Here is a 23,518-nt window from a genome sequence, read left to right as displayed (position 1 = left end):
AGCATTTAATATACTAAAGTTGATTAGTTTCAACCCTATAATCCAAAATAAGGGCGATTCACAAGACTCTTGGAGCTCCAGGGATGGCTCAGTGGGTGCAGTAATTGATGGACAAACCAAAGGCCTGAGTTTGGACCACCACATCACACATGAAAGCGTGGCCTGGCATCATGTACCTGTGATCCCAGGTGAAGGAAAATGAATGCAGGAGGAGAAGGACAGATCCCTAAGACATCTGGCCTTCCAGTACAGCCAAAAATGGTGCGCCCCAAGCTTGGTGAGAGACCCTGTCTCAAAAATTAAGGGAGACAGTAATAAAGATGCTCAAAAGCAACTTTGCACTTGCACACACATGCATACACATACACAATTTTAAAAAGAACTTTGAATATATTCTGTCTTTGTTTTCAAGATTTTTATCTTATGCTATGAGTGATTTCATTCATGCTCTCTCTCTCTCTCTTTCTGTGTGTGTGTGTGTGTGTGTGTGTGTATGTGTGTGTGTGTGTGTGTGTGGTATCCTCAGCAGAAGGTGTTAGATCCTCTAGGACTGGCATTTCACATGGTTGAGAACTGCCCTGTGTGTGCTGGGAATCTAACCTGGGTCTTCTGGAAGACTGCTGTGCCATCTCTCCAAACCCTGAACATATCCTTAGCTATGAAATTTTTTTTAAAAAAAGACCTTTTCTATGACTATACCTACCTGACCACCCAATCCCTCTTTGGTTCCCACCTCCCTTAGTCTCTCCAACTCATCTGTGCGAGTGGGAGTGGGAAACAGCAGCACATGTACCACGAAAGTGAAAAGAAAGTGAGTTGCCCAAAGCTGAACAATTAAAAGCATAGAGCACTTGTTGAATGACTATCAGAATGCTGAACTTAGGAGATCTGAAATAAAGATGTTAGAACCACAGAGCTTCTGAGTCCCCAAATAACTGCCTATAAGACACCTAAGCTATGTAATTTACCATCCATGATTCTCTGTAATAAAAATTGGGGAAATCAGTGAGTGAAAAGGCAATTTTAAACTAAAGTGAATATTGAGTAGGACCAAAAGTAATACACGTAGCTCCTCCCCTAACATGCTCCTCCCCCAAGAACACCTGGATTTCTTTGACAGTTATAGGACATCTGCTATACAGTAGGTGACAGAAATAGGTATTTTTCAATGTTTGGAATAAACTTAGCACCCGTGATTAAAAATCAAAATACTTTATGTACTATAAACATACAACAGATCATTGAGATAATATGGCAAGACCAACAGAGTATAAATATGTCTAAAATTATCAACGTGCTTTTGGTAGACGAAAAGTGTGGCTATGAACTTCAAAATTAATTGTGTAGGATCTTCTTTCTTTATTGTCAATAGACTGACCACAGAGAAATGAGAGATGAAAGAGAGAGAGAGAGAAGTTTTAAAGGTCTTAGGAAAACATGTTACTTTAAGACTAAACTATTCTGTTCTAAATATAAAAGCAATGGTTTTCCATTGTCAAAGATCTCTCTCTGCACTCCTTTCGATGTATTTTAAGTACATGTTCTAAATACCATAGGAATAACTGTTTCAAAATTCCACATAGAAATAGAGGCAGGAACTGATACAGAGGCTGTGGAGGACTGCTGCTTCCTGGCTTGCTCCTCTTGGCTTCTGCATTAGTTAGTGTTCTATTGCTATGAAAAGACACTATGACCCAGGGAATGCTTATTTAAAAAAAAAAAAAAGAAGAATTTAATTGGAGGCTTGCTTACAGTTTTAGAGTCTTAGTCCATTATCATCCTGGCAAGAAGCATGGTGACATGCATGCATACATGTTACTGGAGTAGTTGAGTGAAGGGAGAAGTTCTGATACTAAGGTCTTATTCCCCAAATGGTTCTTGATTTATCAGTAAAGACAGCCAGGAGCCAATTGATGGGCAGAAGGTACAGGTGGGACTTCCATGTCCCAGGAGGAAAAGGAAGATGCAAGGAAGGACAAAAGTTTTTTCTGCTATGCTTTAGAGGAAGAAGAATGCAACAACCATGTAAGGTCTTGAGGGGAGCTGGACCCTGTGGCCTCCATTACAGGAGGGTGACCAAAGATGTTTGGCAAGGGCTAGGTGGGACTAGCCACTGAAGTTGAGGGCAAGTGGAGAGACAGAGATAATAAATTGATAAGGACAAGCTTTTCCAGGCCAGAGATAGTAATGCCCAGCAATTGTGCCTAAAAGGCAAGTTGTAAACTCTGTGTGTGTGTGTGTGTGTGTGTGTGTGTGTGTGTGTGTGTGTGCGCGCGCGCGCGCGCGCGCGCGCGCATGTTTTATCCTTGGATTCAAGATGAGGTGGGGAGGGGGCGCAGCTGGTAACTCAGTCACCTCCTGGAGCAAAGGCAGTAAACTAAAACATCAGTTGAGAGCTTTGTATTCTGCTCCTTGGCAGCAGGTAAAGAGACCAACACTAGACCGGACATGGGCTTTTGAAACCTAAAATCACACTCACAATGATGCATTTTCTTCAGCAAGGTCATACCTACTCCAACAAGGCTACATCTCCTAATCCTTCAAATTCTTACAAACAATTCTACTCCCAGGTGATCAAGCATTAAAATACATAAACCTATGGGCGCCATTCTCATTCAAACCACCACCACCACCACCACCACCACCACCACCACCACCACCACCACCACCACCACCACTACCATTTGCTCAACTTACTTTAGTATAGAGCCCAGGACCACCATCCCAGTCATGTCTTCACCCACAATGGACTGCCTCCCCCTTAATCAATTACTAATTAAGAAAATGCCCTTCAGGTTTGTCTGCTTTACAGTCCAGTTTTATGAAGGCATTTTCTCAATTAAAGCTCCCTCCTCTCAGATGACTACAGCTTGTGTCAAATGGACAGAAAACTAGCCAGCATAGGGTCTCATGAATATTAAATAAGACAACCCATGTAAAGATCCTGTTCGTGTTTACTAAGTACTAGTTACTAGTGTTATAACTGCAAGACAGCCAAGAGTATATATACTAATAAATTTCAGCTTTGTCACGAGCCACCGAATGCTCATAGATTGGGAGGTGAATGTTCACAAATATGAAAAGAACAAATTGGTCTCTGTACTGGTGGCTTTTGCTATTCCTCAAATTTGCCACCAGATGACAGCAGCTGACAACAGGAAAGACAGCTCAGCCCCAAGAAAGAATCCTTCATTTGAAGCATCAAGGGTGTCTTTTCAGAGTATCTGTGAAGCATGTATATTTCGAGCCTTTTGAGGAGTCTGGGCAATCAGGTTTGTTTTTTTTTCTCTCTGGAACTTGGTAGAAAGAGAGTAACAACAGCCTTCCTCACTTATTACCAGGGTTGGGAGGAAGATCCTCCTCCAAGGAAACAGCTCTCTGAGACTTAGCTAGTGCATGTTTCTTTACTCGGGGTGGGCTTATACACATACCTTTACTCAGACCAGGAGTGTGTATGTGTATATATGTGTATACACACACACACATGTAGATAGATGATAGATAGATAGATAGATAGATAGATAGATAGATAGATAGATAGACAGACCTTGGACAGTGGGAAGGAGTTTTCAGAATAAATGAAAATCATTGACTAGAGTCTTAAAGTTCTGCGAATGCCCTATTGCATGAAGAGGCATTCCAGGAATCTCAAGTACTTGCGGGACAGGTTCTTATCATGAGAAAGGAAGCTGAACCTGTAATCTCACCAAGGCTACCTGACAGTCAGCAGGTAGAGGGTATAGGGATTGGGGGCTCCCCAGACAAGGTCAGAGAAGGAGAAGCTGTGTTTGTAAAGGGAGTGTCCCATTTTGTTCCAAGCTCAGAAGGCTATCCAGCAATGGTAGATTTCGACCTTAATTAGCAAGGCCCAACAATGTGCTTATGGAAAGAATGGCTACTCAAAAAGGTCCCTTTGTTCTGATTGTTTCTTCATACTATGGTCCTTCCCGTGGGAACAGAACATGTAAGGACTATCTAGAGAAAAGAGGAAATCATAGACCTGTCTGGTTTTTATTTCAGAGGCAAGGAGTTCTGGTCTACAGAAAAGGAAATTCCAACTTCTACAATCCATTTAGAGAAAAAAGCAGATTAAAAGGAAGGGGAAAGAGATAAGGATCTGCAGACCCTGCTCCTAAGCCCTCCTGATCTCCCTCAGTTCAAAGCACTGGGCGCCCTATGTTGAAGAGTCATGTCAGAGACCCAGTAATGCCCACTTTAAGATATGTGCTACCTGTGTGAATTTCAGCACAGAAGAACATATTATTAATATGTATATTATTACTAGGCACTTTGAAGTAATTATTGGCAATGAGAGATCAGGATTATAGGACTGGCCCCAAAACTAGATCTTTCATCATAGATTTATGTCCATCAGAAGAGGCAACTGTTCACCAACTAGGACTCCATACATTTGCAAAAAACACCATCAAAAATCCAGAGAACAGTCTTGTATGGTTTGGGCTTATGGTTAGTTAATTTTAATTTTGTATCTGTTGTTTAAAAAATGAAAACACACAGCCTGACATTTCCTGTCTTAACCATTTTTATCAGTAGAGTTAAGCCCAACACTATAGCAGACCTTCTGACCTTCTTACAAAACTGAAACCCCACCTCATTAAACAACAGCTTCTCATTTCAGTGCTCTTGACAACAGCTGTCAACTGAAGCCTTTAGAGATGCATCAAAAAGTAAACAGCAGGGTTCATACAGAACAGAGGCTTGCATATGCCTGAGGTAACCCCAAGAAAGAACCCTTGCTTGTCTTTCTGCCTTAAATGATGCTGCTGGGGGGCTGGGCACAGCCCTTGCGGGAGCAAGGGAGCAAAAGTGGAAAGCTTGCCGCAAAATACTGCCAAGGAGAAGGAAAAAATATAATCTCCTGATTTCTTACACTCCAGCCTTGCAGGTCTGAGATCTGCTGCAGGGCTGCAGACTGCCCACGCTACATGTTCACTGAGAGTGAGAGATCAGAATAAGAAAGCCTAGGTTCAAATTCTGTCTCTGCCACTTGTCACTCTTTAGCCTAGATTTTTCTTAATTTCTCTTAAGCCTTACTTAAGCGGAGATAGAAGCAACAGCACCTTTCCTGAGAGAAACATGAATGAAGATAAACTTTAACCAGTGAGTGAGCACTCAGACACGTTAGGACCACTAGCAGTGCTTTTATCACTACACAAATACACCAGGTTCTGAGGATACAGCGAAGACCGGAATAGAGACAGAGGTCAACCCAGAGACCTCAGATACAGATAAGGGAAGAAAGGTATTAAGAGTGTGAGAAATACAGAGCAGCCAAAAGGTTGTGGGAGGGGTCTCAAAGCGTACTTCATGTGGACCGACCCTATTCCTCATAGACAATTACACACTGTGTCTTGGCTATCAGAAACTGGATATAGCTAGTGTTATAAAGAGAAAGTGGTACTTCTAAGTGCATGTTGAAAGTATTAAGTGTATACATTATTCACTTATTATAATACTACTCATGAGCTACTGACTATGTCACTTATAGATTCCAAAAAATAAAACCTGAGGCATGGTGGGATTCAATAAATGCCCACAGTCTCATATCCAGTAGAATGTGGACTTGTCTGCTCGGCGTTGACTTGTAGTAAACTCTATTTAGCTCTATTTGCTAGAAAGAAATTTTCTCTAAAATCTATTTCCTCAAAGGTGTTTGTCAGTCTGTCAAAGAAATCTCTAAAGCAAGTGGCCAGCACAACAGCTGCTAGCTACGTGTGCCTGTGAGTACTTGAAAGGTGGCTAATAACACCAAGAAGCTGAATTTCAAATTTAACTAATATTAATTAGTGAAATTTTAACTTTCAATTGGAGCATTTGTAAAATATTTCTTTGCTAAATGCAAGGTACCATTTCAGTAAGACATTTTCCTATAAGATGTATTATAGTGGTTGAACTAGGTTATCCACTGTCATTTCTAATATCTTATTGTGATATTTGACATATTAGGTGTTAAAAGGATAGTGTTTTAGATATTAATGAGCTAAATAATAGATTATTTAACTCACCCCTATAATTCTAGCATTTGGGAAACTGAGACATCAGTATAAGTTCTAGGCCAGCCTGGGCTACAGTGTGAGCCCATATCAAATTATGTATGTAAATTCATTTCCCACAGAAAAATGTGAAATGACACATGCAGCCCACATTTTACCTCCTACACAGGTCTGATCTAGAGAAGCCCTCAAGGTTTCATTCAAAGACTCATTGGGGAATTTGGACCTTTGCACACACTTTTTGACACTACATCCTCAGGCTTTTGGTATTTGAGGTATTGGAGCTCAGTAAGAGTGGCTCAAATTTTCATAGTTCAAATGGCCACATCCATCGTGTTGTAGCAAAAAGAACAACCAACTAAGGTATCCAACAGCAAGAAACTTGTCAACCATAAGCTACTCAATCTTGGCCAATAGCTTTAATCTTTAGCGTGTGCTTTGTCACTTACAAGCAGGCTAGATGCTTCCTGACGTGCACTAATATATAGTTGCATGATCAAAAACCATCAGAAGCTGTTGGAAGAGAGCCAGCCTATGGTCACAGATTTAGTACAATGCCTTGGAGATGTCCTTAGTGACAGAGGGAAAGAATGTGGGTGAAAAGTGGAAGGGTAAGGACACGGCCTCCACCCTAAGAAACACAAGTTCTGTGGACTCATTCACTGTCATCTACTTGGTGGCTCACATATCTCTTCCCCCACTTGGCGTACCATGATGTGGGTAACCAGAGGCATGGGTCTGTACTGAAGCAAAATACCACTGCAAGATGATAGTGAAAACCGTTCATTCACTCAACCGATCTTTCTGCGCTCATGATGTCCACAAGGCTATGATAAATGCTACGGGGCATTATGTGAACAATACTGGCTTACCCTCCAAGAGCTTAAACTCCAGCCAGTGAAGAGACACTCAAGAACGAGCCATGTAAGTACTCTTTAATGGTGTACAAAGTCTGCAGAAGAAACATTCCGCGTAACAAGGGCTCAGAACAGACTTACCTGCCCTGTCTCGATGCAATTTCTGTGTGGGAAGCCAGAGCAGCTTAGAGGTGAAGCGAGATTCCCTCCATGCAAACTGCTGCATTCAAACAAACAAACAAACAAAAACTTTGAAGCCTGCTGGCAATGTGACTTAGGGCACATTAAACAAATGATCTTCATTTTTCTCACCTGAAAATAGGGACGGTAGGAGAATGAAGAATCCTATCCAAGGTAGTTGACAGGGAGTCCGTAGGTTAATACAGAACAGCAGCTGATGCTGTAGAAAACCTGGAGAGTGGCCAGCTCTACTTCGCTAAGACCCAGTAGCATCATAGAGAGTCCAGTGGACTGTGATGGTCACTCTGGGATACTCACTTTCAGTTGAGATTTTATTTTTATTTTTTTTCTTTTCTTTTCTTTTTTTAATTCTTTTTTTTATTTTGTATTTATTCTTTGTGAGCTTCACATATGCACCCCAGTCCCACTCATCTCCCGTCTCCTCATATCTGTCCTCTGCCCTTGCAACCTCCCCTTGAAAAAAGAATAAAAATAAAAGCGAACGAAAATAATAAACAAAACAAAGCATAGAAAACATCTCATCATGGAAGCTGTAGTGTGCCGTGGTGTCTCCCACAGTACACCCCTCTGTCCACACATCTTCACTTGCAAATGTTCCTTGTAATGAGTCACTGGTCTGGTTCTAGATCTCTGGCTTCTGTGACACCATCAATACTGGGTCCTCATCAGGACGCCTCTCAGTTATCCTGTTGTTGCCTGTGTCAGCAGAATCAGCAGGACCACCCTTTCATTTACTCCAGTAGTTCACAGACAACGTAGATTTGGGGATGAGCCAACTCAAAGCCCTGAATCTGGGCCTAGATGGTAGCTCAGATAGATGGTCAGCCTGCCAGCTCTTTCTTTTCCACACCACCAGGGTGAGCTCTCCAACACTCCTCCAGCTTGGCCATCCAATGCTGCCACTGGCAAGAGGCAGGGTCAGCTCTCTGCTCTCGTGCCCTCACCTGCACCCATGCCTCTAGAGCTACCTCTGCAATGCCACTCATTTGAAACAGGAGGCCCAGTCTCCCAAGTGCATTCAGCAAGGGGCTGGGTCCGTCCTCATGCCCTTGGGTTTGGCTCACCTGCACGCCCTCCATTTTAAAACTTTGATATTGTTCTTGTTTGCTTGGCTGTCTTTTTGAAAGTATGTATAGCTGTGTAACCCGGGCTTCCCCTGAACTCACACTCCTTTCCTTTCTTCTCAGCATCCCAGTGTGATTCTAGACATACGCCACTTAAGAGATTTCCTCCACTCACTGCTAATAGATTACCTTTAGGGCCAGAACAATCTCACACACACACACACTGGGTCCACCCCCCTTAAAAATATTAAGAATCTCTCAGAGAGTGCTAAGTGTCATGGAAATGTTTCTATACATTTATAGACCAAGAAAAATAGCTGGCAACTCACAGAAGAAAACAGAAGGACAGATAAACGTGAGAAAAGGTCCCAGCTGTATCACTTCAAAGAAAAGTAAACTACAAGAGCTAGAGCCAATACTCTGTGTCCACTATGAAGGTATCTGTTGTTACTGATGGCTATCCTACTTAAGGCTTCCCTTGCTGTGATGAAACACCAGGTCCCAAAGCAAAGTGGCGAGAAAGGGGTTTATTTGGCTTACACTTCTACATTGTAGTTGATCACTGAGTCAAGTCATCACTGAGGCAGGAACTCAAACTAGCAGGAACCTGGAGGCAGGAGCTGTGACCCACAGGCCATGGAGGAGTGCTGTTTACTGACTTGCTCCCCACGGCTTGCTCAGCCTGGGGTGGCCACACCAACAATGGCTTTGTTTCCTCCCCATCAATCATAATTAGAGAAACATTCTGCAGGCTGCAGCACTCCCTTCTCCAAGTCTTCCCCTCTCCTTGTTCTCTGAGAAGGGGAAGCCCCCTCCCTCAGGTATCACCCCACCCTGGCATATCAAGTCATTGCAGGACTAGGCACACCCTCTTCCACTGAGGCCAGACAAGCAGTTCAGTTAGGGGAACAGGATCCACAGACAGGCAACAAAGTCAGGGAAAACCCCCACTCCAGTTGTTGGGGAAGAAGACCAAGCTGCACATCTTATGGAGGTGTTTTCTCAGTGAGGCTCCTCCCTCTCAGATGACTATAACTTGTGTTAAGTTGATGGAAAAGTGCCCAGCGTGGTGGCAATGCTGCCTTTTTTTCTCAGAGATTCTGGCTTTAAAAGCAAGTGAAAATAGAATTTCCTTTGCAGTTTCTCTATACAAATAACATCAAGGACAGGTAACCAACTAAAGATGCCCAGAACTGCAGCTGAACATGCATTTGAAGGGAAAGCCTGCAACTCTAGGGTTTAAGAAAATAGCAACTGGTCTCTCTCTCTTCTCTGTCCTATGAACACGCTGTGGTGGGTGCTGTCCTTGTTCCTCTTTTTTTATTAATGCTTTAAGATTTTCATATAACGTATTTTGATCAAATTCACCATCCTCCCCGATCCAGCCTCCGTCTTGCCACACCCTCCAAACCTCGTGTACTTTTTTGTTTCAAATATAATCCACTCAGTCCAATTTATACTACCCATACATTAGTGAGCATGGAGCCATCCATTGAAGTGTGGTCGCCTTACACATGCATGCTTTTAAACTAAACTGACTCTCCTTCCCAGAGAAGCCATCACAGTCCATAGCTCCTCACTTAGTGCTGTAGGCTCACGAACCTCTTCCTCCTAGGGTTAGGGTTAGGGTTAGGGTTAGGGTTAGGGTTAGGGTTAGGGTTAGGGTTAGGGTTAAGTGTTGCCTGGCTTTATCTTGTGCTAATAGAAGAGGTGTGAAGTGGTCCTACCCTATGCTGAAAACTGTCGAACTCTGGTTCTTTGCAACCTCTGACCCTCTTCCTTGATGCTCCAAGAACCTTGGCTGCAGAGGATGCAATCTAGAGGTCCCATTTGTGATCCTTGCTCTCTGAACGTTGATCAATTGTGAGTTCCTTGTCAGACACAGTCCTCTGTACAAAGAAATATTCTGAGAGCTGCACCAATCTGTGGGAATGTAAATACAAATTTAGAGGGCAGTTTGATGCCATGTTTACTGTGTACATTATTAGTAGTATTTATAGTAGGTTCAAGCCTGAGACCTATGAGCTCCCAACCATGTATTCTTGGACACATTTACATTAACAGGGATGTATTTCTTCCTGAAGTGTGGTCCTTAACTCAGAAAGCAATTGGTTATCCCCATCATATCCGTGCCAAGATTGTATCTTTGGGCATATCTTGCTATACTGGCCTCTACTGTAATTCACACAGTTCACAGCTAAGTAAGACCACTGATGAATCACCCCACCAGCAGCAGCAGTGTGCACAGCATCTTCCCATACCACAAAACTACACAGCAGAGAAATGGTCTTCCTGGTCAGGATCAACTTGATTTATCCATGTCCTATAACCAAAGTGTCTAGTGCCTTCAACACTATGGTTTTGTTATGGGCAACCAAAAGCAGTGGGAATAGGCTATATTGGTTTAAGGGTTTCTTGGACACCCCTGAATGCCAATTTGTGGGGGTGTGCCCACACCTGGCACTGGGCTTTGTCTTAAACCACCTATAGCTTCTAGGAGCATTATATTCTGTTTGAGTAACCCCAATTAAACTCCTTTACCTGAATGAATAAATAGATCTCCATCCCAAATATGAAATGGAGCTCGTAAAGACACAGCAGAGAAGAAAAGTCTGGTTGGAAAGAGACAGATGCTGACGTGTGTCTCTACAATGGGGGTTTTGTTGGCTTGGTTCCTGGTCTCAGCAGACCAGAGCATGTAGGATGAGTTATTAATGTCATGAACAATCAACCAGACAAACAACAGTGGGGGGGGGGGTGAAGAGACTTTGGACCCAAATGTAGAGACAGGATCCATTGATACAGGTTTCAGAGTAAGGGGGAGGTTTCATGCCATTTAGTTGATGGGTTGTTTGGGCTGTCTGTAATTCCAGGTAACAGTGAGGGAAAAGATGGTCCTGTATTCTTTCCAGGGAAAGAATGTGTGTCCCTGATGTGTGAGAGAGGGGAAAGCATTTAAAGTGTGCCCATTATACTTTTGGGGGTACTGGTGGAGGATTTACCACCATCTATAATCCTCTATGTCTCTGAGTCTGGTACATGGGCCTGTAAACTCCATTGAGGAAATAATAATTATAGCACCTGACATTTTTCTGAAATCCAGGCACCTAGAGAATCCTTTACAGAGTCATAAGTAGGTTCTGGTAGGGGGCTTGTCATTTCCTTTACAGAACCCGAGAGGTAGTCGTTACTGGTTTTTAGTTAGGCCTCAGTCCCCAAAGCAAACACTAACAGAGTTTGCTTTCCTTGGTCCCCATCTTGATGCTGAGAAAGTCCCTCAGCATCCAGCCCTAGTGTGTTTTCATCCATCTGCAGCTACATGAAATTAGGGATGACAGAACGCAGCTTCCCAAGAAAAGCTCCCAGGGCCTCGCAAGACTGTTTGCAGTATGAGACAATGTCCATTATGGTTATGACTGAGAATACACCCTGTAAACCATGACCTCCAGGCTCCTGTTCCGTTGTCTATACTGGCCAGACCAACAAAGGAAGTGGAAAAACTAATTGGTGGGTATTGTGGATTTGGTTTACTGCTTGCATTGTTATTTTGGTCCCCCCAAAATTACACAGGAATCTGCGCATCTGCATGTAAGACACTGAGGGTCCCTGCCCCCAGTCGACTTTGATTGGTAAATAAAGTCGACAGCTGTCAATGGCTGGATAGGAAGACAGAGGTGGGACCTTTAGATTTTCAGGGCAAGGAACGCAGGAGGGAGGAAGAGGTAGTACCGTCATACCTGAGATGCAGAAGGATCAGGCTTGAGAAGTACAGGACACACAGTGCATAGCCAACATGTGAGAGTCAGGGATCATGGTCCAGGAGGGTTGCAGGCAGAGGCATCCAGAATAGAATATAGGTTTTAGTAAGTAATAATTTAGAAATATCAGACGGGAGAGTGTGCTAGCCACATGGAGGTTTGGAAGTGACCCATCATTGGTTAGGGTGTATTAAATGTAAGGCTGTGTATGTGTGTCTTTCATTCGAGAATCACGCTGCCATGGCCAGGAAAGTAGAGCAGATTAATCAACGACAGCATCAAGTGGGCAGATAAATAGATGGGTGGGTGGAGGAATCAACAGAAAGACAGACAGACAGACAGACAGACAGACAGACAGACGGAAGATACATGAGAGAAAGAAAGAAAGTCAGACACAGAGAGAGAGAGGAGATAGGGAGAAGAAGGAAAAGGGGGAGGAAGGGAGGAAGGAAGAGAAAAAGGAAGGAAGAGAGGGAGGAAGGAAGGAAGGGAGAAAGGAAAATAAATAATGTTCTGTGAATGAGCCAACCAGTAAGTAACCATTTCTGCAGAGATCCTGGTTCCCCATCCAAACCAAGGTGTCTGTTAAGCTCTACTGTGAACACGTCATCAAGCACCTGGCTGAGGTCCCCTCTGGCTGGAGATGAGTTTCCCAGCTGTGGCAAATGTTTTGTCAACCACTTCCTCAATGGCTGTCTACTCACCATCTCCGGCAGAGGCTGCATTTTGCTGAGATGGGGCCCTGGCCCCTGTGTAGCACTCTTCAGCATGAAGCTACCCACGTTTGCTTACAAAGGCTGACGTAGCAGATTTTACCTTATGAAAGCATAAAAAAAAAAAAAAAATCACATGGATTTGATTCGAAGAGATCTGCCCAGGCCTACATAACGCACATACCTAATACAGTTTGCTTGTTTTTCATTTTTAGGAACCAGGTTTCACTCTATATCCTAGGCTGTCCTAAAACTGGATAGTCCAGGCTGGCCACAAATACATCGTGATCCTCTTGGTTCATCACGCCTGCTTCTGGAATCACAGGTATAAGCCATCACACCCAGTTCGTAAAACCCATGACTAATTTCAAAGGTGAGAGATGGAACTGTATCTAACCTTCTCAGGCAGAAAAAGCATCCTGAGGAGATAGCTAACAGGCACATATTAAAATTTCAGTTTATGTTTTGTGCTATGCTTAGAACAGAACTTTATAAGTGTAACCAGAAAGAAACAAAAAAAAAAATACAGAGAAATATATTTAAGTTGACATACACAGGCATAAAATTGTAACACATATGCATGTATATGTATGTGCATAAAGAATGTGTATAATTGAAACCTGATGCCACAAACAGAATAAAAGCAATCACTTACACTGAGGGAGGATAGTGGAACTAACGGCATCCCGGCCAAGAGTTGGTGGTGTGAAGAAAAGAAATGAGTTTGGCATCTGCAGCTGCATGATTTTCCTCTGTTGTAAGAAGATAGTGACTTACAGCTCATGCACCATTTACTCATACATACCATTTAGATGTCTGTCAGGAACACGGTTTTCTTCCTCTTTAGGAGCAGGGCTACCCCAACCTGAAGGCTAGGTTCTTCTCTACAGGCTCATTTGTGCTATTACTACATGATCCTGTTCAACTGCAGTTCGAGACGCGATTGGTGTAGCTAGTAGGTCAACCTGGAATTGTCAGAAGCATAGGAAGCAGAGAAAAGGGATTTTCAGGGGGAAAGACACAGTTGAGGACAGGCAAGAGTTGAGAGACTGTTTTTAGTTTATTGTGTGCAGTGCTGGTCTGAATCCCTACTTGTATGTCTTCCCCTTGTTTCATTGAGATATCTCTGTTCCCTTATAATTGATTCTGACTTTTGATCAGGCTAGCTCAACTGAGTTTCAATCACAGAGAACTTTCATCCTTACAACTTTTCAATAAAACACAGGGCATGATAGACGAGCCATCTCTGCCCTGCAGTAATAATATGTATTTAAACAAAGACCTAGCAGATAATTTTTATTATTGGATTCATTAATATACAATGCATATTAAATGCATCAACAGGAAATTAAACAAATAGTGGAATATATATGCAAATTTCTAGGTGCATATTTAAAAATACATGTGTCAAAGTTCTTGAAATTAGTTTCTCTTCACTCATTTTCATCTTAATTGTGGAACTGGGTACATAAAGCTTACTTAAACTAATACTAGTCTGACCCTGCCTCTTTCCTCATTGCTAAGATACATGACTATAATGTTTTATCTCCTCAGAAAAAGATGGGAACCAATCTAATTCTCCAGCATATAGTATTATCCAAAATTATTCTCTAGTTTACATTTGATTTTGTTCAACTTTTTTCTCAGAAAAAATATCTTCAAGTCAGGACAGGACATTAAGCTTTTTAAGACAGACAGACAGACATAACCAATGATAAAAGCAAGAGGTGCACCAGGAAGACAGAATGAACCAAGACAATGTTTTCAACTTGCTACTCTAAAAAAAAAAAAAAAAAAAATCACTGAAGACTCAGAAACTCAACTGAAAAACTAAGTTTTCAAAGAGTATTATTGAAAACTAAAAGCTGATTCTGTGACCCTAAAGAAGTGTAAGGTTAATAAACAAACCACAAAGACAGAGAAAGAGAGAGAGAAAAAAGAGAGAAACTTTATGTCAGAGAAAGAGAGGAAGAGCTTCAAAAGTTGACAAAGGCACAGCTGAAGGATGCAGAAAACAAGAGGAGACCTTGAAAGGGAAGGCAAACTGAACATAGGCTCAGCCGTGCTTCCCATGGAAGGAGAGGACATGTGTGTGTCTATGTATATGTGTACGTCTATGTGATTCTGTCAGTATGTGTCCCTAGATATGTGTCTGTGTTTGTGTGTGTCTATGTATATGTGTGCATCTATGTGTGTGTCAGTTTGTATCCTTATATATGTGTCTGTGTTTGTGTGTGTCTGTGTGTCTCTATATGTGTATCTGGGTGTCTGTTTTTGTATGTGTCTGTGTGTGTACTTGTGTGCGTTATCTGTGTGTGTGTGTATGTCTGTGAATCTGTGTCTATGTGTCTGTTTCTATGTGTGTCTTCTGTGTATGTGTATCCATGTGTTTATATCTGTGTCTGTCTGTGTCTGTGTATGTATATGTGTTTGTCTATGTGTCTGTGTCTGTGTATTTGTGTGTCTCTGTGTGTGTTCATGTGTATGTCCATTTATGTGTATCTGTATGTGTTTGTGTATGTGTCTGTGTGTGTATTTGTGTGTCTGTGTGTGTCTGTGTCTGAGTATCTGTGTGTGCGTGTGTGTGTGTGTTTGTGTTTTTTGTGTGTCTGTCTGTGTGTTTGTGCGTCTGTGTGTGTGGCTGCCTCTGTGTATGTCTGTTGTATGTGTTGAATCAGTGTCTAAATCTGTGTGTCTCAGTGTATGTATGTATGTATGTATGTATATCCATGTGTCTGTCTGTGTGTATGTATCCATGTGTCCATGGGCATGTCTGTGTATATGTCTGCGTGTATGTGTGTGTGTGTGTGTGTGTGTGTGTGTTTATGTGTCTCTGTGTGTATATCCATGTGCCTTGTGTGTCTGTGTATCTGTATCTTTGTGTGTATGTGTGTGTTGTATCTACATGTCTGTGTCTATCTTTCTGTCTGTGTGCGTTTGTGTTTGTATCTATGTGTGTTTGTTTTTGTATGTGTGTGTGTTTCCATGTATGTGTGTGTATCTGTATCTGGTGTCTGTCTCTATGTCTATGTGTGTGTGTGTCTGTGACTATGTGACCTTGTCAATGAAAGCCCTCAGGAAGACAGAGACTGAGTTTCAGGTGTATTCCTCAGTTGATGCCCCTCACGTTTTCAGACAAGGTCTCTCACTGAACTTGGAGCTTAGCATTTTGGCTAGACTGGCCGGCCAGCAAGCTCCCAGGTCTTCCTGCCTATACTATCCACCCTCCATGCTGGGATTACAAATATGCAACCCACACTCAACTTCTAAGTGGGTGCTGGGAATCCATGCATGGGTCCTCACACTTTCATGCCAAGCACGTCACCCACTGAGCCATTTCCTTAGACCTAAATTAGTCACAATTTTCCAGTATTAAAAACTACAAAATCTTCTCTATTTTTGCAACCAAGAATGTTCATTATTTTTCTTTACATTTCAGTCTTCACGGCAGTATTATACAACCAAATTGAGTCACTATGCAAAGGTAAAATGGCAATAATTCTACTTTACACCAAGATATTAATATTGTTTATGCTGTGGGGTGATGATTTAAGGTAAAGGTATTAATCAGTAAATAATTGGTTAACTGATCTACTGTCCATCCATTTTTCAAAATGTTAGGCAGACAAACAGAAAGACAGATAAACACAGACTCACAAAGAAAGAGAGACAAAGACAGAGAGAGACATATTGTGGTTTAGGTGGAAATGTTAAAATATATTGTAATAAGAGAAAAAAACAGAATTAATGCTGTTTCTTAAAACTTAAAATGATTGCAACAAGGGGTACACCCTAAAAGCTTTTTTCAAATAATTATAATTATGGATGAGTAATCTCTCCCTCTCTCTCTCTCTCTCTCTCTCTCTCTCTCTCTCTCTCTCTCTCTCTCAGAGTGAGGCTTATTTTGTCTCCTAGCTTCATGGAGTTTCTATAATGGTTCTTAGACTTAGGGAAGACATCGTGGCAGTGGGAGAAGTCGGTAGATTACTTTCTTGCTACATGGTGAACAGGAAGCAGAGTGAGTGAGAGGATGAGCAGGGCCTGGGACAATACAGACACCCCAAAGCCACCCCTCATAACTCTTAAAGTCTCTAGTAGTTCCCAGACTAGCATGACCAGCTAGAGCACATGACTTGAGCTCATTAGGGACATTTCATTTGCAAACTGTATCAGTGTGAATATATGTTGGTGGGTGTATGGATGAGACATAGATAAACTATGGGACGTAGATAGACAGACTATAGCCATAGCTCCCTGAATATAATATTCCAGTCTTTAGATAGATAGATAGATACATACATACATACATACATACATACATACATAAAATATAGATGCATGCAGAACTGTGTTCTGTATTAACTCAAGTAAACTGTGCTCTCTCTCTTTCTCTCTCTCTTTCTCTCTCTCTCCCTCTCCCTTTCTCTCTCTCTTTCGTCAGTGCAACAGTATGTAAGAACAGTTTCATCATTTTGAATTTTGAGCAGGGACTGTCCCTGTCCGTTGCTAGAAATGCTTATGTCTGCCTTGTTTTCCAGGTCGTCAACACAGTCTGTTTAATTAGTTGATCAGCAAACCGTATAGTGAGCACAAAATAGAATAGGGGGCCTTCATTAGCCTGAATTACTCTTCCAAAGCCAGCCTTAGGCTGTAGCCTCAGAACAGCACACCATGCTTCACCTGAAATAGCCTCTTTAAAAAACAAACAACTCGTCCTCTCAGCTCCCACAGAGTAGCCTAAAGTGTCAGAGCTGAGCCTCTGGGGCCCTTCCTGGCCTCAACTCAGCCCTCTTGTCCCTTACCCCAATAAGGGAGAAGCCATGTGCAGGTCTCTTAAGAGCTGAGAGTTGAGGCCATTTAACCAATCAACAGACTGTGACCTCTGCACCTGCAAATGCCTTCACTCTCCATGCTGAGCCAAGATGGGAAATCGAACAGATGAAGATTATAATTTTGTCCTTAAGGTGGTGCTGATCGGCGAGTCAGGCGTGGGCAAGACCAATCTGCTGTCCGGGTTCACCCGCACCACACTTGCACCACCATTGGGGATGAGTTCTCCACCCGCACTGGTGCTGTCAAGGCACAGATCTGGGACACAGCTGGCCTGGAGCGATACAGAGCCATCACCTCTGCGTACTATCGTGGAGCTGTGGGGGCATTCCTGGTATTTGACCTGACCAAGCACCAGATCTACGCCGTGGTGGAACGCTGGCTAAAGGAGCTGTATGACCATGCTGAAGCCACGATTGTTGTCATGCTTGTGGGGAACAAAAATGACCTCAGCCAGGCCCGAGAGGTCCCCACTGAGGAGGCCTGCATGTTTGCTGAAAACAATGGTCTGCTGTTCCTGGAGACCTCAGCCGTAGACTCCACCAATGTTGAGCTAGCCTTTGAGACTGTCCTCAAAGAGATCTTGGCAAAGGTGCCCAAGCAGAGGCAGAACAGTGCACAGACCAGTGCCATCACCCTGGGCAATGCCCAAGCTGGACAGGATGCTGGCCCTGGGGAGAAGAGGGCCTGTTGCATCAGCCCCTGACTTCAGCTTTGCCCAACCCTGTATCCTGCCTTCAGCCTTTGGGTACCTCCACCATCCTTACCGCAGGACTTCTCCCTATCCTTGAGTCCCTGTTCACAAGTACCCAGGGTCATCATGATCTGTCCAGAACTTCTTTCTCCATCACCTGGACCCCTTACAGGCGAAGGCCAACAAATAATGCTGTTTTGTATCATGAAAGAAAACAAACAAACAACTATTCAATGGAATTCTAGTTCATCTGGGCCATCTGGAAACCTTCAATTTCCCTGGGGAGTACTCATTCATACTAACAGACAAACAGCTAGCATTCCTAGTATTCTGCAGTATTCAGACCTGCAGATCATCTTTCCTTCAAGAGTCCTTTGACAGGCTGTTTTATGCACGATGTATCTATAAACATTAACAGCTTATTCACACCTATTGAGCACTGGATTTATGTCAGAACACAGGCATGAGCTTATTTCTTGCAACTATGGGCCCATTGTGTGAGCTCTACTGTCAACTTCCCTTTACAGGTAAGGAAATGGATTTACAAGTGAGCTGGTGTTCTCATTGGCTCACAGATGCTAAGGTGGGACCGGACCTGATCTTCAGAGTGTCTGAAGCCCAAAACAGGCCCTTAACTGATGCAATATCCAGAGTCTTTTATAGTTGACAAATTTTGTGTTCCAAAAGCACTGCTAGGGAAAATAACAGAGTTTTTTGTTTTGTTTTGTTTTGTTTTGTTTTGTTTTGTTTAAAGGTTCTGTTAAGGTCTTCCTTTCTGTTAACGTAACTGAATTCATTTATCTTCTCTTTGGATTCCTTGAAGCTCAAAGACGTGTAGATATGTAGCCCTCGTGGACAGTGCCTTTCGATTTCTCGCCAGATTTAAACTTCGGATTGTTTCAACATTTTTATTACTTGATTTTTTTTTTTTTTTTTTTTTTTTTTAGTATCATGGCATTTTTAAATCTTCCAAAAGATTTTGAAACACAGAAATACCAAATCACAAGGTCTTGATTTTACCATCCTCCAGTTCGCGCACCGGTTCCGTCATCCCGGCAGCCTTGATATCACTGAAGGAGCAGAATACCAGTTAGCAACATTTTCCAAGTTCGTGTGCTGTATCTTTCTTTTTTTTCAATGCAGTCTGTGGTTGTCTAAGCCATGTTAGCTGCAATTCTGTTGAAAGAAAAAAAAATAAAGATAGCCCAACCACAGCATGTGGTTTGGTTTACTTATTTAATTTTAGACGATACTTTTCAGTGACATCCGTTTAGACTTGAAACCCAGTCAGTTGCTGACCTTGATTCTAAGGGTGTCAGATGAAGTCAGCATTACCCAAGTGGGGGCCATCGGTCAAACAATTTGCATTCGCCTCCTAACATATAGGCATCTGATTCTAAATGCACTTGGCTGAAAAAAAAATGGAAAGTTTTCTGACCCACTTTAAATCAATGTTTCAGTAAAAAACCAGTGAGGAACTCACCTAGAAAGTAGTCTTAGTTTCCATGAGGTCCGTACTCATTACTCAGAGGAGAAACTGACAAGCTAAGAGGATCTGCTTGATGCGATTTTCAGGTAGAGACTGGGAAAACACTGATAAATTGTGGTCATTTTGAGATGACATCACACAACACATCTTCTTTCTCTTACCCAGCTTCCAGGCATGATTCTCAGGGCTTTGGGGCTGGCAAAGAGGATGTGCGAAGAAAAGCCACCATTGCCAAAGTGATGGTACTGTTTCGAGCTTTGCCAAGGGAGCTGATTTTATATGGATAATGTAATGGATAATTAACGATCTTTAGTCACATGGGTTAGGTTTGCGTTTTAGAGCTGTACAGTCACATATGATCTGATTAGATTGAATAAAAATAATCAGATCGAAATTAAGTGAAGTGGCTGTCAGCAACCAATAGGGAAAGAAAGAAGAGAATGTATGCAGAAGCATCTCTCATAGCTGGTCTCTATCAGGGAAGAATCGCTATAATAAAACGAAAATAAACAGAATTGGAAGATTAGACAGGGATTCTGGGGCTAGAGAGATACCTGCCATGCGAGCATCCATGCCTGAGGTTGGAGCTCTAGCATCTATGTATAACGGAGTCTTTTTGACCCTAGCTAGAAGAAATAAGGGAACAGAGGCAGGGGGCAGAGGGATCTCTGGAGCTCCCTGGCCATCTGGGCAGGAAACAAAAATTGGGGGTATTTTTATAATTTCAATATATATTTAATTCCTTACCACATGGAGACAAAAGATATTCTATCTTGTTTAACAAAAGTGAGAATTTTCCCTTATCCTTGGTATTAAATTATCCTCTAAGATAGCTAGAAAATAATGCTGTATAATGGCCTAATGATTTCAAGAAGATCACAAATATCCCTTTCCTTAAAACATCATTTGACTACAAGCTTCCTCCTATTGCATACCCTCCCACACACAGCCCTGATCCTGAAACTCGTAGCTGTCCGGCGTTGGACCTGCTGTCTTGAGTCTGAAGAGAAACAAGACAGATAAACTTAAAGACCACTCCGGAGCAAAACCATCATTCCTAGTCTACTGCTTTTGGTTATTCATTTTATAAAGCAGAACAGCATGTCTACAAAAAGATGACGTAGGTCTCAGCAAGGCAAAGGCACAACAAAAGTGAAGATGCCCGCAGCACACCAGTTCTCACTACAGCCTTCTATCTACCTCTGAAGGCTAAGATCCAAGCCTGAAGGAACAGCAAGCACAGAAGCAACCTGAACTTCTGTGCACAGCCCCTGTGTTCCCTGCTGCTCCTCCAAGAGCAAAGCTTCCAAATAGAGACTATAGCTAGGCAATCTGTCTCCAAAGCCAGTCACAACTGCTTCATGTCTAAATAAGCATCTACACTATTGTGAAAACCGATCTTTTCTCTCCCCCCCCCTCCCCTTTATTTTAAGATAAAGATTGTCACCTCTCAAAGGCCCATACGTAGGCAGAGTTTCCCATTGGACAGGGGGGATAATTAGAGCCTCCTCTTCATCATCAATCAACAGATTTGGCAGCAAGCCCCTTCCCCTTCTGCCCATCCTTGCCAGATAACAACAAGGAATGTCTATTCCTCGGATTTCAGCATAGGCTACAACGTGATCATATGCTTTTCAAAGGCATAATATGGATTTGGAGCCAAGGAATAAGATAACCCAGGAGTGTCTTAGAATGAAGCTGAGTTCTAAAAAGAAACAAGGTCATGAATTTCTGACGTGTTTCATATTGTCACTCAATAAAAAAAAACTTAGCTGTTATTTACCAAACCCTACCGTAACTTACAAAATAGAAAGGAAACAGTAAGCAAACAATATACAGTTCAAGAGTAACAGACAGCCACATATCAGAGACAAGTGAGCCAAAAGTAATCCATGGGGCTGGAGAGATGGCTCAGTGGTTAAGAGCACTGACTGCTCTTTCAGGGGTCCTGAGTTCAATTCCCAGCAACCATATGGTGCCTCACAACCATCTGTAATGGGATCCAATGCTCTCTTCTGGTGTGTCTGAAGATAGCATCAATATATATATTGAGATATATATATATATATATATATATATATATATATATATATATGAATCCATGAAGACCTGTGTTATATAAAAGATTATATTACATACAACAAAATTTAAGAAAATGAGTAACACATTAGCCTGTAAAGAAGCCAGTGTTGTAATATGTTTATTCCAGTGACGTTATTTCCCACTAGAAGAGCTATGTGAATAGGATCCTACGAGACAGCCAGAGCGAGAAAAAGGACCTTGCCGAGGTTGTACTTTAACAGAAGGTATGCAATTTGAGGGAGGAGCATACATAAAAATCTAGGACCTGGTGAACCCTAACATGGAGCATAGTAGGAGTGAGGCTAGAAGGGACTGTTCTAGAATTGTTGAAACTGCAATACTAATTCAAGAGCTAAGGAGTTCGTGTTTCTCATACAGGAAGCTAGAGAATGGGGGGAAATGGGCAATCAGAGGTGTGTCTGAGCATCATTCCAGGGGTATTAGAAGTGTCAAAAGAGCAAACACAGCCCAAACAGGTGGAAGTTGGAATTGTGGGCCAGCAGGAAGCTGGAAAGAGGAGTGAGGTGTGAGGTGCTGCAACTTCTGAGAACAACATGATCACAACCGGGATCCAGAAATCCTACCGGATGTGCCGTCTACTGAACAGGACCTGCTGCTTCACCTCATGGTTTTGTGCTGAATGTCAGACGGGAGCTGAAGGCCTGGGAAGTTGTGAGACATGGTTCACCTCATTAGAGGTAGAGACAAAGAAAAGGGACATGTAAATAATCTCTATATGTAATGACCTAATGACCTCTGTATTTGCCATAATGACATGCAGATGACCTCTGTATCTAATGACCCCTAGTCACTGTCTTGTCCTCATATCCTCTATTCCTGAAGAGAACGTCTTCTCAGGGACTTAAAAGACAAAGTCCTTTCACTGGGAGAAGAGAACGTGAGTTTCCATCTTCCCTTCTCATCCCATCCGTCCTGTTTGTAGCCTCCACCCGGCAGTGCCTCCGTGTCTCTGTCGTCTTTCAGCTTCCATTTTGATTTCAAATTCGTTCTTCGATTTGTCCAATCGGTCCCTTATTCTTTCACTTCCGTTTCCTCCCTCCTTCAAAGAAATGCTTGAAACTGAACTTCAACAGTGAGTTGAGGTTCAGTTCGCTCAAACAGCAAGTATTAATACGTTTCTTGAAAACTCCCAGCAGTCGTGTCTTCACTAGTAAACCTCATGTTTCTAGCTATTCCTTAATAACTAACTGGACTTTGTGATTGTTTCTTGCAAAGAATAGACATTCAAGGAAAACAGTCGCTGTACTCAGTTAAATAAGATGTGTTCATCAGTGTTGAATTATTTATTTTGTTTGTCTGTTTACACAGCAAGATATTGAGTGGAGGGTTTGGGGGAGATGCTTTCTAGCTAGGGAGTCTGGTAGAAGGGGGATAAAGATCAAGTCAAACTTTAAAGCAGGTGACACTAGACTGTCAAGAGACTCACAAACCGTTAAGATGAAGCCTATCGCTGCAACAGCTTCAGATATGTCCATACATACACACATAATGCTTAACTATAGCAAAGCATCTCTGTTCAGCTCCCAACAAGTCATGCTTCTTCGCACAGTGAACTTCTGCCCTTCCCATCTACCTTCAGAGACAGATGTCACCCGTCATAAAGGGGTGGTTCTGTTCTGACCTCATTTGAGGATGGAACCTTTACCCAAACCGTGTCACCCCCCCAACCCACTCTCGACGTAAGTGACCACAGAGGGAGTAAAACCCTATAAAAAGAGAGAAGGGAGAGCTACACTTCATCCACCTCACACGAGGCACAAGCGCACCCAGCACCAGCTGATCGCGACAAGCAACC

The 23,518-nt window shown here is 42.5% G+C and overlaps 1 pseudogene; it reads left to right on the top strand.

The window, feature by feature from the left end:
* The first annotated feature begins 17,442 nt into the window (after positions 1 to 17,442).
* Positions 17,443 to 18,143, top strand: LOC117722265 (ras-related protein Rab-25 pseudogene; annotated as a pseudogene).
* The last annotated feature ends 5,375 nt before the right edge of the window (positions 18,144 to 23,518 follow it).

The sequence above is a fragment of the Arvicanthis niloticus genome, chromosome 17 (assembly GCF_011762505.2).
Source record: "Arvicanthis niloticus isolate mArvNil1 chromosome 17, mArvNil1.pat.X, whole genome shotgun sequence".
NCBI classification, from domain to species: domain Eukaryota; kingdom Metazoa; phylum Chordata; class Mammalia; order Rodentia; family Muridae; genus Arvicanthis; species Arvicanthis niloticus.
The sequence above is the reverse complement of the archived record's forward strand: the minus strand, read 5'-3'. Positions and strand labels throughout refer to the sequence as shown.